The following is a 6,578-nucleotide window of genomic DNA, read 5'->3' as shown; positions in this document are numbered from 1 at the left end:
AAGAGACCGGATAAAATGATATCTCAATTGTATGTGCTTTGTCCTGGAATGAAAAGACGGATTCTTTGCTAGATGGATAGCACTTTGACTGTCGCAATACAAGATATTGTTTTCTTGTTTCTTGCCTAACTCTTCCAAGAAACTTTGGAGCCAAACCATCTCCTTGCTGGCTTCCGTAACAGCGACATATTCTGCTTCAGTTGTGGAGAGAGCAACTATCTTCTGTAGTTGAGAAACCCAACTCACTGCAGTTCCTCCTAGAGTATAGACATACCCTGTAGTGCTCCTTCTGATGTCGACATTTCCGGCTAAGTCAGCATCTACATAGCCTGTCAGTATCATATCTCCACCTTTGAAACAAAGTGCTTTGTTTGTGGTACCCCGAAGATATCTGAGGATCCATTTGACTGCTTCCCAGTGTACCTTGCCCGGATTATTCATGTACCTGCTAACAGCTCCCACTGCATGAGCAATATCTGGTCTGGTACAAACCATGGCATACATCAGACTTCCAATTGCTGAGGCATACGGCACCTTCACCATGTGTGCACGTTCTTCCTCCGTCTTTGGTGATTGGTCTTTGGAGAGTCTGAAATGAACACCTAAAGGTGTAATTACTGGTTTAGCATCTTGCATGTTGAACATGGAGAGTACTTTGTTGATGTACTCAGCCTGTGATAACATCAAAGTCCCCGACTTTGTGTCTCTCTTGATCCTCATCCCAAGAATCTGCTTTGCAGCGCCCAGATCCTTCATAGCAAACTGCTTCGACAATTTTTGCTTCAAGTGTATAATCTCTTGCATGTATGAGCCTGCAACGAGCATGTCATCAACGTACAATAATAAAATAATGAAGCTGTTGTCGAACCTCTTGATGTAGCAACAATGATCTGCTTGGCATCTGATAAAACCACTGCTACTCATGAAACTATCGAACTTCTTGTACCATTGTCTAGGAGCTTGTTTTAAACCATACAAGCTCTTCTTCAACCTGCATACCAGGTTTTTCTTGTCTGCCTCTATGAAGCCTTCTGGCTGCCTCATATAGATTTCTTCCTCCAAATCACCATGAAGGAAAGCTGTCTTTACATCTAACTGCTCAAGATGTAAATTCTCTGCAGCTACAATTTTCAACACCAGTCTGATTGTAGACAATTTTACGACTGGAGAGAAAATTTCATTGTAGTCAATACCTTCTTTTTGCTGAAAGCCTTTGACAACCAATCTTGCTTTGTAGCGTTTGCTCCCATCGTGCTCTTCTTTGATCCTGTAAATCCACTTGTTGTGGAGCGCTTTCTTGCCTGGTGGTAATTCAGCTAATTCCCATGTCTGATTTGACATAAGCGAGTCCATCTCATCTTTCATGGAAGACTCCCACTTGACTGAATCCTCCACTTGCATTGCTTCATCATAGCACTCTGGTTCACCATTGTCAGTCAGCAACAAGTAGTGTAAAGAAGGAGAATACCGTTGGGTTGGTTTAGGAATTCTGGAGGAGCGTCTCAGTTCTGGTGTGCCTGGTTCTTCTTGAACTGCTTCAGGATTGATCTGAACATCATTTCCAGAAATCTCCTCGAACTCAGCAAATTCCTTTGTTTCAGCTTCGGTATTACTTGATTCTGCGGTTGATCTATCTTTGTACATCACATTTTCATTGAAAATGACGTCTCTGCTTCTGATGATCTTCCGATTTTCATAGTCCCAAAACCGGTAACCGAACTCATCACCGCCATAACCAACAAAGGCACATTTGTTGGACTTAGCATCAAGCTTACTTCTTTCAGCAGAGTCTATGTGTACATAAGAAATACAACCAAACACTCTTAAGTGTGAAATGTTTATTTCTTTCTTGCTCCAAACTTCCTCTGGTATTCTGCCATCCAAAGGAACTGAGGGCCCACGGTTGATCAAGTAAGCTGCAGTGTTGATTGCTTCAGCCCATAGAAATTTGGGCAAGCCGGCATGTATCCTCATACTTCTAGCACGTTCATTCAGAGTTCTGTTCATACGCTCTGCTACACCATTATGTTGCGGTGTCTTGGGAACTGTTGTCTCCATCTTGATCCCATTGTTTGCGCAGAAATCTCTGAATCTACTGTCTCTGTACTCTCCTCCATTGTCAGACCTCAACCGCTTGACTTTCAAACCAGTCTCATTTTCCACCATGGCCTTCCATTTTCTGAAGATATCGAAGACTTCTGATTTCTTCTTCAGAAAATAAACCCACACCTTCCTTGTTGAATCATCGATGAAGGTGACATAATATAGTGATCCTGCAAGAGATGGAACTGGGGATGGTCCCCATACATCAGTATGAACCAATTCTAACCTTTCTGCCTTGGGTGTCTTGCCAATCTTTGCAAAACTGACTTTCTTTTGTTTGCCAAAGATGCAATCCTCGCATAGTCCGACATCTACATTTTTTAGATCCGGCAGCTTCCCTTTTGACAAAAGTGTCTTCATCCCTTTCTCGCTCATATGGCCAAGCCTTTGGTGCCATAGGTTTGATTTTCCATCAGCATCTGCTACTGCAATGATATTCTCTAAATTTGAGGTTACATAGAGAGTACCAGTCTTCTTACCACGAGCAATGACGAGTGCTCCTTTGGTAATCTTCCATTCACAGCCTGAAAAGGTTGTGCTATATCCTTCTCCATCAAGCTGTCCAACAGAAATCAGATTTCTTTTTAGGCCAGGAATATGTCTCACTCCTGTCAGCTTCCAGGTGGTCTGGTTTGGCAACTTTAGTCGGATGTCTCCTTTTCCGACGATCTTTAAGGTTTCATCATCAGCAAGATGAACCTTCCCAAAATCACCACTGACATAGTTCTCCATGATTTCTTGGTATGGGGTGGAGTGGAAAGATGCCCCTGAATCCAAGATCCATGATTCAATCGGACTGTTGACGCTTAGAATCATGGCATCATCTGTCTCCTATGTCACGTTGGCAGATTCCTGTGCACCGGTATCTTTCTTCAGTGCTCGGCAATCTCTTTTGAAGTGACCCTTCTTGCCGCAATTATAACAGGTAAAATCTTTATTTCCTGTTCTTGATTTGCCCCTTCTGGATTTTGATCTGCCACGATTTGAATTTCTTTCTGAAGTTCTCCCTCTAGACTCGGTGTGCAAGGCTGAGGAGGTTGATGCTTCACCCGATTCTCTTCGTCGAATTTCTTCACTCAATACCAGATCCCGAACATCGTCGAATTTTAATTTGCTGTTTCCCGACGAACTGCTGACTGCTGTAACAGTAGCATTCCAACTGTCTGGTAGAGATGATAAGAGAATTAAAGCTCGAACTTCATCATCGAACTCAATTTCCACTGAACTCAACTGGGTTGTGATTGTGTTGAGTTCATTTAGGTGTTGTGCCATCGATGCCCCTTCCGCCATCCGCAAATTGAATAATCGCCTCATCAAATGAACTTTGTTTGAGGCCGATGGCTTCTCATACATACTGGAGAGAGCCGCCATAAGACCCGCCGTGGTCTTTTCCTTTGCTATGTTGAAAGCAACATTGCGGGATAACGTCAGTCGGATAACTCCGAGGGCTTGTCGGTCGAGAAGAGCCCAGTCTTCATTCTTCATGCCCTCTGGTTGCTTTCCTGAGAGAGGTTGATAAAGATTTTTCTGGTACAGAAAATCTTCAATCTGCATCTTCCAAAAGCCAAAGTCCACACCATCGAACTTTTCAATTTTCACCTTCTCTTCGTCTGCAGCCATCGCTTCCACTCGAATCTGGCTTCTTTTGGATTGTTTCTGACAATTCTTGCGAACCACCGTGTATTAGAACACCACTGTCGACAAACTCGTATCGCCGACCGAAATTTCACTATTCACGAAATGCACTATTCACGTGAATAGTAATGAATAGTAACCTCGCAGAAAAATTGGCAAAATTCACAACCAAAAGCTCTGATACCAGTTGTTAGGAAAATAAACCGAGTACAAGTAATTTCCCTATAACCAGATTAGTGAGAATGCGAAATAAAAGCGGAAAAATAATACCCGAAAATTGATAACGGAGTTCAGCCAATTGTGCTTACGTCTCCGGGCTGCTGCAGATCTTTTACTAAGAGAGAAAATTTACAGGTGTTTACAAAACACTCACTACTCACAAGAAAGCTCTCTAGTATAAGAAGAAATAAATGTTTTGGGATGATTTTGAAGCTAAATGGGTAAGGGTATTTATAGTAGAAACTTAGGGACTAATCTTTGAAAATACCCTAAAGTGCAATGACTAAAGTGAATTTACCCATTCCTATTTTCAACAAACATCTACCAAAATTTTACCAAACTTTGAAAAACATTTTTCAAAGAAACATTTACCAAACTTTGAAAAAAACTTTTTCCAAAGTTGGTTGCCAAACTTTGAAACTTTTAACAAAGAAGAAGTGAGATTGAGAGCCAAACCGCTCCCAACATTTCAGTAACAGATGTTTGAAACGTTTCACACAAAAAAAATCCTATAAATATTATAGAAGTTCCACATTTTGAGTTTAAAACTTTGAAAAAAAACCAGATTTTCTTCAAAAACGATTATACACACATTAGTATAATTTATATGGTGCACTTTAATGGAGAGACGAAATGAGCACTTTTTGGAATCTTGAAGGTGAATGGCATCAATCAATGCTTTTGTTCCAAGGTAGGTCATTCCAATGCCATGGACTGTCATCCAGAGGCCACGCTTCCCTATATTTTTTATTGCTCCTGTCTCCTCCCTTTACTCAAACCCTATGACACCAACATACACAACTAAAAAGGCTTCCTATGAACGCATTTGAGTAGAAAGTCAGATGGGTCATTAATTGCAGAAAAAGAGTTGCATCGTTATTAAGAAATGGGGTACCCATTATCTCATCATCCCGGATCCAGTTAAAGGGAATTTGTTCATCGAGGCATGTTTGATGGGCTTGGAAGAAAGGGTAGCAGCTTTTCAGGTCAGGCAGCTAACAGCAGCCATTGTTTTGAACCAAATATTATATCAGTTCTCTGATGTTTTAACACAATAAATTAGTATATTATAACGAATGAGAGGGTGGGGCTGGCCCGGGCACATGCATGAGCAAGGAATATCGTAGCCAAGCCCACGTCGTGGTGTTTGAATTCTCGGGGTTTGTGTAAACAACATCATGCGTGCATGCCAACAAAAGTCCTTCGTTCTTTCGTTTATGGAATATAATTTACCTCTTAATAACATACTCCAAATATTTCCAATTTCTTATTATTATTTGACGGGTAATCTCATCCAGGGTGTCAAATAGCGGTCGCCATCAGGTTTTCGATTATTTTGGATTTACCATGATTGCGGCCGGGCGTTATTACGGCCGTCGCGGTTATTGCAGCCATCGCGGACGCTATTACGACCGTCGCGGGTAACTTGAACGGCGGCGGAATCGTTATAGCGCGGCTGAAATTATGGTCGCATACCGTTTTTTAAAACCCTGAATTCTCATCATGCCATGCCACTCCTCTGTCTTCTCCGCTTGTCTTATTTCCAGGACCGGACCCAACAACCATAGTTCTTAAGGATGCTGCAATGAACCATACTTTTTGTGATGAAAACTAAACAGCTAGCTTTGTAGCTAGAGAGATTTCGCCAAACGTTTGTATGATAGTTTCTTAGGAATTAATAAGAATGAAATGTATTAAAATATTAATTTTTAATTAATAAGAAATGAAATGCATTATACTAATAACATTAATTATTATGATTATGATTCGCAGCATCGTACAGTATGAGACGACCTGATGGGGTGTGTTTTACAGTTGTCTGATTTTAAACATTCCAATTGGAGTTTTAACTTTAGTAGGGATGGGATACATTTTCCCATAAACCTTCTATTTCATTTATTTAAGATTGAGTATTCAATCGAATTAAATTAAATTAATAAATTTCAAATTAATCAAATTGATTTAGTCTTACTTTAATATTTAGAATTTATCTACATTTGTTTTAAGTATAGTCTAATCAAGTTAAATTTTTTTGGTTCTATTTAAATTTAATTATAAGTATTTAAATAAGTCTATCACGTTGGACGAACTCCGCTAAATACCGCTAACGATGAGCACCATTGAACGTCATTAACTTAATTTAAAGGTAAATTATTTAAAATAAAATATCAATTACAATATTTTCTATAATTTTTTAACAATAAAAAATATAATTTACCTTTAAAATTTTGTTAAAAATGTTTATGGAAAAAATAATGTAATTAATATTTTATTTTAAATAATTTACCTTCAAATTTTTAACTAAATTATACTTATACGTTGAATCATTTAAATTTTTATAAATTAAATTAATGATACTCGTCGAGCGTTGTAAAATTTTCATAAGTATTTATAATGTTACATGATATATTAGTTTAATTTAATGATTTCTATAATAATATAAGATACATATTATATTTTTTTCAAATTATAATGTCATTTAATAAATCAAATGTCATCTAAAAGTATAAAATATATTATTGATTTTATTTTTTAAAAGAAGATATTTAGGGGAAAAGTAATGATATAAAAGAATCAAAGAATTATTGAAAAGAAATAATTTACACAAGAAATACAATAAA

Source organism: Hibiscus syriacus, unplaced genomic scaffold (assembly GCF_006381635.1).
Source record: "Hibiscus syriacus cultivar Baekdansim isolate YM2019G1 unplaced genomic scaffold, ASM638163v2 tig00112206_pilon, whole genome shotgun sequence".
In the NCBI taxonomy this organism is placed as follows: domain Eukaryota; kingdom Viridiplantae; phylum Streptophyta; class Magnoliopsida; order Malvales; family Malvaceae; genus Hibiscus; species Hibiscus syriacus.
The sequence above is the reverse complement of the archived record's forward strand: the minus strand, read 5'-3'. Positions refer to the sequence as shown.